We start from the raw sequence: 12891 nt of genomic DNA, 5'->3' as shown, positions 1-12891 counted from the left end.
GGGTGGAAAGGGAAAGTGGAGTGCAAAAATAGACTCTAACAGGAGGGGGTGGGGAGCATGGGAGTCACAAGCCTGGGCCTAGAAATCTTAGCTACTAATTTCACCACTGGAGTTCCAAAGCCTCAACAACCTAGGGGCTGGAAATCTTAATCAGCTCTTTCTTACCCTGCTAGGGTTTTCCTTTATTTCCTCTGGAGCCAAAAGCTCAGGAGCTTTCAAAAGCCTACGGCTTTGGCTGGTAGGTAAAATGCCATGCCTGAAACATTTTTTTGCAGCTTTTCGTTCTCATTTAGAGCCATAAAATACTGCACATACAGACTTTTATCCCATTTGTTCATTCTGTTATGAAATAAATCTAGCTGCAAAATGACATGATATTCTATTGATCCCTGGCTTGGCCACTTATGGCCATCCTCTAATTCATACTGAGGCCAAATTACTTCACATAAACGTTTCATACTTTTCTTTGTCATGGGCTCATACCTGAATTGTTCCCAGTTGCTTAAGACTGCAATTTAAAGGATTATCCTTCTTATTTTTCTTAGATTTCTCACTCACCTTTCCTATTCTTTTTTCTTTTAATACTATTTAGACAACTCTTGAGACAAAACAGGACAAAACACAAACTAAAACCCAACCAAACCAAAAACTAAAACAACACTGGCTGACCAAGTCCAAATGGCTTTTATGTGGCACTGAGTGCCCAAATAACTGAATCCAAAACTAGGCACCAAATTCAGTGACCTCCCTTGATGCCACAGGCTGTTCCCTTTCAAACCAAGTCTTAGTGACTATTCCTCTATGCCTGCGTCCACACCCTACAGAAATGCTGTGGCATAAATTTATGTCCCACCAAGCACTCAAACCAAGTGCAGTTGCCCACTTACAGCATTGACAGGAGTTTATGTGTCACTGAATACCAAACCAAACTGGCCCATACAAACACAGAAGACATCTGCACTTACTCACCAAATCCGTTTTCTCCTCGGCCAGCCATCTTTGGGGTACTAGATGCCTGGAGCAAGAAATTGTCTTATCTAATTCTCGGAGAAGTCTCTGTTGGCTGTAGAGCTAGATTCACAAATGTCTTACTTCAGTGTCCAAGAATCCACCGAGAAGCCTGTCCTTCAGGTTTGTGCTCATATTGGGTGCCAAATTGTAGAAGGGCACTCCCAAATCTGGGTTCATCACTCAATGTGGGCAAATGTATAGACATTGAACGACTGAGGAGGAAAAAGAGGTTTATTTACCTGGTGGAGTTAGCCCTGGAAGACAGACAAAACCTCTCCCACTTCCTGAGACAGCATCACCAAGCAGAGTAAAAACCTGTAGTCTTGGATGCATTCCCCACAACCACAGTCAGCCTGTCCTGAACACAATGTAGAATCAAAACCTATAGTCCTGGATCCACCCCCTGTGACCACAGTCAGCCTGTCCTGAAAACGTCAGAATAGAAACTTACCCTGCAGAGTTTTTTTCCCCTTCTCTGACTCCCCACCCTCAAGCCATGAAAACCCTATGTCCTACCCCTGCTGCTCCGGCATGGTTGCAAATCTGTTTCTTCCTGATATAAACCCTTTGCCTGAACTCCTTCATTCTTGCCTTGTAGTTTGCCTTTCAGGCAGCAGAACAGGGGACTTTCCCCAAATCAGCCTCCCCATACTGATTTTTCAGTTGGTTTTTATACCTGTCAGACTCAAAGAGAGACAATCATCTTAGTTAACAAGTAACAAAGGTCTGGAGAACTTCAGTTTGTCTCAGTTATTTCCTACTTCCTTCAGGATTTGCATCCTCTGTGACATCTGGGAAAGATGCTTCTGAATCCAGGGAGACAGATGAAAAGATTTATTCATTTCTGGGAGATCTGGGGCAATAGATGAAAGCTTATTCAAATCTCCCAGTATGTGCACAGGGTGCAGACTTTACATTTATATATTGCTTCTTTGGGAGACAGTTCTTATTCACAGTTTGCTTTCAGGTTTAAAATTACATTTAAAAGCAGTTTTTTTTTTTTACATTTTTTAAATTAATTAATTTTTTTTAAATACAAAAAAGAAAACAAAAACACCAAATGCAAACATTTAACTTTTGATCATTCCATTCTACATATATAATCAGTAATTCACAATATCATCACACAGTTGCATATTCATCATCATGATAATTTCTTGGAACATTTGCATCTATTCAGAAAAAGAAATAAAAAGAAAACAGAAAAAAATTCATACATACCATACCCCCACCCTTCCCCCTCACCGATCACCAGCATTTCAATCTAAATTTATTTTAACATTTGTTCCCCCATCTTTATTCCAAATGTTTTACTTGTCTGTTGACAAGGTAGATAAAAGGAGCATCAGACACAAGGTTGTCACAATCACACAGTCACATTGTGAAGGCTATATCATTATACAACCATCTTCAAGAAACATGGCTACTAGAACACAGCTCTACATTTTCAGGCATTTCCGTCCAGCCTCTCCACTACATCTTGAATAACCAGGTGATATCTATTTAATGCATAAAATAACCTCCAAGATAACCTCTTGACTCTGTTTGGAATCTCTCAGCCATTGACATTTTATTTTGTCTCATTTCACTCTTCCCCCTTTTGGTCAAGAAGATTTTCTAAATCTCTTGATGCTGAGTCTCACCTCATTTCAGCATTTCTGTCCCATGTTGCCAGAAAGGTCTGCACCCGTGGGAGTCATGTCTCATGCATACAGGGGGAGGGTGGAGAGTTTGCTTGTTGTGTTGTTTTCCTTTAGTTCTTTCTCTGTGTTTTCCTTTAGCATTTTGAGCATATTTAGGATCATTTTAAAGAAGTCTTTGTCTGATATGTCTCCAGTCTGATCCTCTTAACTGTTGGTCTCCAATGTTTTAATCTCTTCTTTTGCCCAAGCCATTGCTTCCTGTTTCCTTGTATGTTTTGTAACCTTATATTGAAAATTGGACATTTTATTGTGTTAAAGAGTTATTGGGGGAATTTAGACTCTGAGGTGTCTGCTCTTGAAACTTCTATCCAGCTAATGTTTTGACAGAGCTTTCCTTGAATGCCAGGAGCTAACAGGAAAAAAAAACAAGGAATAAAAAGAAAACAACTTTCCCAGTCTTTGCAGACTTACTGTGCAAATCTTCTCCTTAGGGCTTATCCATACAATGAGTTTTAGAAAATAGTTCCAGGCATAGGGGCCTTCCTGATTCTTTTCATTTAGGTGTTTTCTCTTGGGCATACCTGTGTGGCCCTAGGAATTTCCCTTTACGCTAGGAAACAGTTTCTTCATGGTCCTGGTCGTTGTACAGTATATTCTACTACCAGAAATCCCTTACCCAAGGCAGCATAACTTGATTGCTCTCCCACAGTGTTCTGGAGGAGAGTTCTGTGAGTTCATGTGAGCTGCCTTCTACATGCAGTCAAGTTCTGGAACAGTGAGTGCTTCAGGCCACCACTAGACAGATTGGGTCAAACATAGGCTCCCAGCATGGTCCACGAGGAGGGTTCTTTGGTCCATGAGGTTCTTCCTCTCTCTTCAGCATTAGGCTGTACAGGGAGCACAAGCCAAGTCCACACTGTGTGACCAGACAAAGGCTGTGGATCCTTTTGCCTTCCATGCTCAGTAATCAATTCCTGAGACACCAGGGTTTCAAAGAGAGAAAGAGCTTATTACTAGTGTCACCACACAAAGGCCGTGGATTTTTCTGTCTGACATACTCAATAACCAGTTCCTCAGAACAATTCCTGAGACACCAAGGTTTCAAAGAGAGAAAGAGTTTATTACTAGGTGTATAGTAGAGCAAATGGCCTAGTAGTCCAAAATCTGTTTCCCCGAGTTTAGGAGGTTCAAGGTTTTTAAGGATTTTAGCAAGGGGAGATGAGGTCATTTTGAATAGCAATTGCAAAACAGAAAAGGAGACAGTGTTATCATCATTTCAATAGGAGAACATAAATTGAAAGGAGGGGAGGTAGAGCTATCACTTCAGTACTAAAGGTGTAAACCAGAAGGAAGGAATACAAGTTATCTTTCAATAACAGAATCTAGCTGATATAATTTACAAATTCTAGGATGAGGTTAATTAATCTGTCTTCATTAGCATAAGGGCTTTTGCTCTATAAGGGAATGACCAGATAGGATGCATCAGCTCTTACCATCCCAAAGGCACAATATAAGGGCTTTTACAATCATTTTAGATATCAGGGCAACTTAATTATAGTTAGAGCTTTCAGGTATTCTCTTTCTACTCCAGTATCCCATAAAGCAAAAAGGAATATCTATATTATGATTCAATAATCAAAATCATCCCTTAAATCCTGATTTCTTGTATATACTAGACATGTAGTAGGGGAGCAGATGGCCTATCAGCCCAAAACCCCCTGAGTTTAGGGGGTGTCAAGGTTTTCATGGATTTTCACATGGGATGAGATGAGATCATTACAATTTCAAACAGCAAGTTCTAGACAGAAAAGGAGACAGTGTTATCGTTATCATTTCAATAGAACTTAATTAGAAAGGTGGAGAAGCAGAGCTATCATTCAATGCTAAAGCTGTAAGCCAAAAGGAAGGAAGACAAGTTATCTTTCAACAGCAGAGATAGGTTTTAAAATGTTCCGGGCTGAAATGTTGAAGTTAGTGGGTGACTTCAAATTCTTCATTAACATTAGGGTCTTGGCCCTATAAGTAAATGACCAGATAGAGGGAATAATAGCTCTTACAGCCACAAAGACACAAAATAAGGGTTTTTGCAATCATTTCAGCATCAGAGCAGCTGAATTACAGTTTAGGGATTTCAGGTATTTCCCTCTGCTTATCTAATATACCAGAAAGAAAAAAACAATATAATGATTTTGTAATCAAGATAATCCCTTAAATTCTAATTTCTTGGCTACAATTGAACTAATGAGGGTTGGGGGAGGGGCCTAGTGTTTTTAAGGTGACTTTTTCTTGATTCAGCAGTCTCTCTGCTACTGCAGTCCTTTAACTGTTTTCTGGGGTTTTGGGAAGGAAGTTTCTGCCAGTTCTTTCTGGTTGTTCAAAGGTTCTATGGCACAGCAAGTACTGAAGCATTTTACTTGACATCTTCTTGTTGAGCATTTTATAGGCTTGTTGTATTCACTACCTCATTTAATATTCAAAAATCTCTAAAGATGTATGTCAATTGTTACCATTTTTTGTGCTGAGGAAACCAAGATTGAGAGAAGTTGAAAATGTTTTCTACTCCAGCATATAAAATGCAGACTTATAATTCATAAAAACTCATGTCTGTTGGATGCCAAAACCTACACTCTTTCCACTACACTATTATGCCTTCCTTGTTTAGGCAAGTTCTCCAGTGCTGGTTGGGTTTGCAATTTATATAAATAGAGTTAAAAGTATTGTGTAATATGCCCTTTGATAACTTGAGTAGGAAAAATCTGACTCTCTGATTTTGAATTCATATACACATGTTCTCTAGAGACACCCATTGGTCATTTCAGTGTACACTTGAAACTAGTATAATATTAGGTGAGATCCCATTATAAATTGAAGCTAGTGATTACAGATAAAATTTGAGCAGGCTGAGGTAAACAAATATAATGTTCAGGTAGGGTACAGTTTCCATAAAGGGATGAATTTTGTCAGATTTGATTGAGAATTTTGATAAAAAAATGAAATATTAAAAGGAAAAGAACCATAAAATTTACTCACCCCAATGTATTTCTTTGGGGTGATAGATATTGTGGTGCTAGTCATGAGTGTAGAAATACTGAGTATAAGTCTTTTTTTTTTTTTTTTTTTAATGCTCTGGTCACTATGCCCTATATTCTTTATAGCATTAGTTGGATCAATGGGACTTTGCTTTCCAGGAAACATGTGTAAATCAGTTTCTCAATCTCATTTCTTTACGTATTTCTTTGTAGGCCAGGTACACATGCCTTTAACAAATTTGAAAGTATTAGTTGCAAAATAGAAATGAGACTCCCCACTGCTAGTTATAAGCTTTCACATAAGCATTTAATAATGATTACCTAGCATTGTGTTGAAATAGAGATTTAGCTGACTCAAGATTGAATCATATAGATATGGTCATCAGGGAAGATTACTGTGGGGTAAGGTTCACATCTAAATATTTTAGTTAGAATTACCCCAGGAAATGGTAGCTGGGCTGAAGCTAGAACTCTGCTAGCAGGTATGCTGGGCCAGGAAACACCTTCTCCTAGAAGTGGGATTTGACATATAAAATTATGGCTGAGGACAGTTGGGACACTTTGTCAAACATTTTGTTTTCCACCATTTGTTTTCCCATCCTTTTTGGTTTCCTTTGGAGATCAACCCCCACCCTAACCCTGGTGATCAATAAGTATAGTCCTCACTATGGTCAGACTGTTCGGTTATGGATATGATTTAAAAGGGCCCAATCTGAGTAAATCCCAGGACTTTTATTTTAAATGATGAGTGAAATTCTTCTGGTGTTGAGAAAAGAAGTAGCTTAGAACTGATGCAACCACAAGGAGGGAAGAGCCTAGAATTATTGGGGTGCATAGGGTAGAGCCCTAGGATGGAAACAAATCTGCTGAAGGAGAAAAAGTGATAGGTTCTGGATATGTCTTTTAAGTTCTAGTTCAGGCTGGTTTCTGAAGTCAGATGTGAGACATGAACCAGCTGACTGTCTTTGTTTGCTTAAAGCCTTTGCGTTTATGTGTTTGCTTGCTAGCTTGTTTGTTTTCATTTATCTATTTATATTATTTGCTCCTAAAAGATTCCTAAATAGGCCCTCAATTCAGCCATGACTCAAGTATGAATAATGGGACAAGTGAGGAAAAAATCACCATAAGAATAAGAATGAAGCATCAATGTAAAAAAGTATGAATATAGAAATGTCCTATTTCATAATATATGATTTAGATCCATTAGTATGCCTTGTAAAGATGGTGGGGTCTTTGGCATCAGCATTTTCTCTACCTGATTGAAGGTGTCAGGTATGTGGTGGGATGAAATAATGTTAGTGATATAATGATTATTTTTAAAAAGAGCTAAGAGTTGAGTGCACCAAGATATATGGATTACTGGGTGAGAAGCTTCTGATTCTAACAACAGCAACCTTTTGTCTCCAGTATGAATTGGGTATCATTCAGCAAAGTTTCCTATAATGAGAAAAATGCTTGGATCAAAAAACAATAATTTGAATGCAATATATATATATAAGTGGCAAAAACTTCAATGAACAAAAACATATAGAAAAATGCTCCTTTCATAAGACTTTACAAATGAAGTGGTTTTTTTTAACCTCAAGCATTTAAAAAATATTAAGATTTTAGAATAATAGTCAGTTTCAAGAAAATTGATATTAATTGTTACCAGACAAAGGCTGTGGATTCTTCTGCCCAATGTGCTCAGTAACCAATTCTTGAGACCTGGGATTTCAAAGAGAGAAATAGCTTATTACTACACATGTAGTAGGAGAGCAGATGGCCTAATGGCCCAAAAATCTGTCTCCCCAAGTTTAGGGGGTTCAAGGTTTTTAAGGATTTTAGCAAGGGGAGATGAGGCCATTTCAGATAATAAGTTCAAAGCAGAAAAGGAGGCAAATGTTATCATTATCATTGCAATAAAAGAACATAAATTGAAAGGAGGGGAGGCAGGCTATCACTTTAGTATTAAAAGGGAAAACCAAAAGGAAGGAAATAGTTAATAACTGACTTCATTAGCATTGGGGCCTTTACCCCATAAGAGAGTGACCATCTAAAGGGTCTAACAGCTCTTACAGTCACAAAGGCACAGGATAAGGGGTTTTACACTCGTTTCAGATATCAGGGCAGCTGAATTACAGTTTAGGGCTTTTAGGTATCCCCCTATCTACTCCAATATCCCAGAAGGAAAAAAAGAACATCATTCGAAATAAAAATCATCCCTTAAATCTTAATTTCTTGGTTACACTAATTAAACAGGAACAGGCTGTTCTTTCAAGTTGCATGTTCATACCCTCAGGATGAAGGTATGGTGTCAGTGGTAAGAGGCTAGTCTTTCAGATGCTCTTTGAAACTTTTAACAAAATTTTCTTGTACAAGTCTAAAATTTGATCTGTAAAGAACAAACAATAAAAACAAATCAACTCCTTTCTTTTGATGTCAGGGCAATCCCTCTACTTGTGTCACCTCTTCATTTAGAAAATGAGGCCCTAAGGCCTCACTTAAATTCTTGCTTCCCTTTTGGTAAGGTAGATGTGGGTTATTTACCCCATCTCTGAGACTATGCTGCTTCTCAAGGCAACTTCTCTGTCTTGAGAATATATCATCTGACATATTCCCTAGGCCTCTTTGGATGTCTCTTCTAGTTCCTATATCTTCAACCTTTCCATCTCCACTGACTCTACCTGGGCTCTAACTATGCCCTTACTAAGAGATCCATTCTTAATTATAGTTCTCCCTTTCTTACACAAAATTCTATATATGTTATTTACTCTCTGTCACCAGTACTTTTTCACCTCTCATTTATTCCATCACCATTGATACTCTGGCTTCTGCCCATACCACTCAAATGGAACTGCTCTTATTAAAGGCATCATTGATTTCCTAATTACAATTCTCTTGGGCAGTTTTTCTGTTATTGCCTTCTTGGACTGCTCTGTTCATCCATCACTCTTGCTCCCTCTTCCCTTCTTGAAATGCTATACTCTTTTGACAGTCATGACACCACAGTCTGTAGTTTCTCTTCATATCTCTCTGCACATTTCCTTTTGCCTTCTTTACGGGTTCTTCTTTTTGCACATTTTCCTTAGATATCTCTGGCTCCCAAATTTCCTTCTCACTTCATTTATTGCTTTTATTCTTTACATATCATGTGAACCATCAAAGTGATCCATTAAAAATGTAGGTGTGACAATACCACTTGATTGCTTTAAATACTTTGGCTACTCCCCAAAGATAAATTCTTTCATGTGGTAAATATTCTCCTCTATGATTGGTTCCTTACCTATATGTGTAGCTATCCATTCTTCATTCTCTGTCTACCAATTCAGAACTGTTCTTAGCTCCTCACCATACTTTCCAAATGTTTTGCTTTTTTCACATTACCACTTCTGCCTGGTACATCTTTTTCTGCTCTACCTTACTCCGTGCTGACCCCTTTGCCTGGCTAACACCAACACATATCTTGTTCTCAGCTCAAGTAGGTGTTCAGCAAGGTCTTACATTGCTCATATCTGAGTTAGCAGCCACCCTGGTTCATTTATAACACAAGTGCATGTCCATTTGGGCACTTATCTCATAATTTTATAATTATCTATTTATGTATGTTTTCCCAATAGATGGTAAATTCTTTTTAAACAGGAGCTATTTATTGATCTTTTTATCCCCTGAGCCCAACAGAATGTTTGGAATATTAATTTAGTTAATCTTCTTTTCTTTGTTAGTATCTCCCCAATCACTTGGGAAAAAACCTACTGTTGGGCACAGGGTCATTAAAGGAATCCACATGAGACAGTGAACTTAAGGGGTTTATTGCTAGAGAGAAAGAAACAGACAGAGTTAAAGCAAGGGGAGAGCAAGCAGGTGGGAGCCAGTGAAATCTGCTAGCAAAAGGAAAGAAAAATCACTCCAACTCTCTTTCTGACAGCTTGTGGTTTTAAAGGAAAACACACACCAGGAAGGGTGAGGGGTGATGTGTGACCACAGGCATCACCAGGAGATATCAGGCTGGTGCAGATTATGACTTCCTGCTCATGGTTGTCTGGTTTGGCCTTTGGCAGGTGGGGCATTGGCACATTCATGCTCATCTATCTTGCTGGCACATTAGTCCTGTCAGAGAAGCTGCTGAGAGAGAGAAACTGAAGGAGCCCCCATGCCACAGAATTCATTTTGTATATTAAGTTTTATTTTCTGAGACCTGACACACACCTCTTTATTTGTCTCATTCTGAGCAGAACTTTTTGAACTTGATAATTGTCAAGTTCCATCACATATATTTATTTTGTGATACTTTTTGGGATTAAAGGCTTTGAAGTTCCAGATAAGTAATGAGAGATTAAGTAAAAATGAAACAGGTGAAAAGACTATTTTTAACAGATTCGTACATGAAAATCTAAGATATATGTTTTACTCTGAATGCTAGAACTTACTAACATTCCCCAAAACAATGACATTTCCATTTGTTAGATACTATATGAAATATATCTAGTATTAATATCCATGTGACTCATGAACTAGGAAAAAAGATCAAGTTCCATTGTTTGAATGGAGTAGTTTTCTTTAGTCACATGCCTAAGAAAAATTCAAAAATGAACAACCTGGATTTTCCATTTTTTTTCTCCAATCATGATGCCTCAGGACATACCCCTAAGTCTGGGCAAAATCAGGACTGTGTACTCAGACAATATGTAACTCTAAATAGCCATGTTTGTTGGCATTCCCTAATTCATATCCACATTCCTGAGTTAACTGGTGACTGGTTTTACAAGATTTATTCTAAATGTAAGCCCCTGAGAGGAAATAAACTGGTTCATTTAAACTTAAATAACTCAAGCATGTCCTACTTTTTTAGCATAGCCAGCATTTGCCTATGGGTATATCTTCTTTAATTAAAGATATCATAAATGTCAAGTAAAATGCCCCAGAGATATTACTAATGGCATAACTTTTAATTATTAAAAAACACCCACAGAACATGTGGGACTGCATTTCCAGCCATGATTTTTGTTAATATATTGCAACAAAGAGCCTCTCTCTTGTGATTCATTAGTTCTTTCACTGCTGCTCAATGTCCTCTGCATGCTGTTTTATTCATATAACCACCAGGTTGCATTGCTGCCAAAAGAAAGAGGATGTCAATGAAAATAAGTTTCTGTCCCTGAAAGTTACCTGGAAACTTCAATAAAAAATCAAAAGGCTAGTCCTACTAAATTATTATAGGAGAATCAAGTCAATATTCATTCTTATGTGTCCTCCCAGAAGAGGAATATCTTCTACAACTTTTTAAATTGTTAGTCATCCAGCTCCCAACTGCACATATCAGTGATGGTGAACACTTTCATTTGTGATATAAATATTTCATATACATGTTTAAAATAATTACATATTGCATACCTTATTTCTATTCTATTCATTTGCTTTGCATTATAACTTAAAACATTTCCCAGATCTACCTCCTTCTTTCCCTCCATTCCTCTCTATTTCCTTTCTTCTATTCAACAGACAACAAAATTTAACATGGTTATAGTTTGCTAGCCACCAGAATGTGATATATCAGAACTGGAATGGCTTTTAAAAAGGGGAATTTAATAAGTTGCAAGTTTACAGTTCTAAGGCCATGAAAATGTCCCAACTGAAGCAATTTTATAATAATGTCTGAATTAAAGCACCAACAAGAGGTTACCTTCACTTAAGAAAGGTCGATGTCATTCAGAGTTTCTCTCTCAACTGGAAAGACACATGGCGAACATGGTGACATCTGCTAGCTTTCTCTCCAGGCTTCTCATCTCATGAAGCTCCCCCGGGGACATTTTCCTTCTGTATCTCCAAAGGTCTGTGGCTGGGCTTTCATTGTTCTCATGGTTCTTGGGACTCTTGCCACCCTCTGTCATCATTCTCCAAAATGCTTCTGTTTTTAAAGGATTCCAACAAACTATTCAAGACCCACCTGGATTGGGTGGAGTCACATCTCCCTGCAATGACACGTTAATTACCACAATTGGGTAAGTCACATCTCTGTGGAGATAACCTGATCAAGTTTCCAATTTATAGTACTGGATAAAGATTAAAAGAGTTGCTCCCACAAGATTGGATCAGGATTAAAACGTGGCTTTTCTAGGTTACATAATCCCTTCAGACCAGCACAAATACCATCTATCAATCAAGCAATGTGGTCTACTATGAGGGATATTAATTTGGAGTCAGATTGATGTGCACCTGAATCTTAGCTCTATTATCACTTTTAAAAATTATTTTTCATTGATATATATTAGGTATTCACATACCATGTAATCACCCAATGTATACAATCAGTGGTTAATAGTATTATCATACAGCTGTGTATTTATCATCACAATCTACTTTCATTTTTGGTGGAAAATAACATATATACAAAAAAACAATAAATTTCAAAGAACATCATAACAATTAGCTGTATAACAGATTTCAGAGTTTGGTATGGGTTACAATTCCACAATTTTAGGTTTTTACTTCTAGCTCCAAGGTACCAGAGACTAAACAAATTATCAATATAATGACTCAGCAATCATACTCATTTGTTAAATCCTATTTTTCTGTATAACTCCACTATCATCTTTGATCTTTCTCCACCTCTTTTAGAAATATTTGGGCTATGCTCATTCTAGCCTTTACATCTTGGAAAGGGCTGTTGATAATATAGGATGGGGGGGGGGTGGAACTAGTAGATGTTCTGGATAGGCTGGCCCTTCTGCATTTCAGGACTTATCTGGTTTTTCCAGTTTGCTAACTACTGGAAGGCAATATACCAGAAATGGAACAGCTTTAGAAAAGGAGAATTTGACAAGTTGCTAGTTTATAGTTCTAAAGCCATGGAAATGTCCAAATTAAAGCAAGTCTAAAGAAATGTCCAATTTAAGGCATCCAAGGAAAGAAAATTTGGTTCAAGAAGGCCGATGATGTTCAACATTTCTCTCTCAACTGGAAAGGTACATGGTGAACATGGTGATGTCTGCTAGGTTTCTCTCCAGGCTTCTTGTTTCATGAAGTTCTCCCAGGGGCATATTCCTTCTTCATTTCCAAAGGTCTCTGGTTGCATGGGCTCTGGCTCTTATCATTTTCATGACTCTGCTCTGTTGCTCTCCCATAATTCTCAAGCTTTCTCCAAAATACTTCCTCTTTTAAAGGATTCCAGTAAACTAATCAAGACCCACCTGGAATGGGTGGAGTCACATCTCCCTCTAATGAAAGGT

At 37.9% G+C, this 12891-nt stretch overlaps 1 pseudogene; it reads right to left on the bottom strand.

Annotated features, from left to right (window-relative positions):
* Positions 1-1093: 1093 nt before the first annotated feature.
* The window catches only part of LOC143683270 (E3 ubiquitin-protein ligase RNF13 pseudogene), a 31608-nt pseudogene continuing 19810 nt past the window's right edge, over positions 1094-12891 (bottom strand).

The sequence above is a fragment of the Tamandua tetradactyla genome, chromosome 5 (genome assembly GCF_023851605.1).
Source record: "Tamandua tetradactyla isolate mTamTet1 chromosome 5, mTamTet1.pri, whole genome shotgun sequence".
Classification (NCBI taxonomy): Eukaryota; Metazoa; Chordata; class Mammalia; order Pilosa; family Myrmecophagidae; genus Tamandua; species Tamandua tetradactyla.
This window is presented reverse-complemented; position numbering and strand designations above follow the sequence as displayed.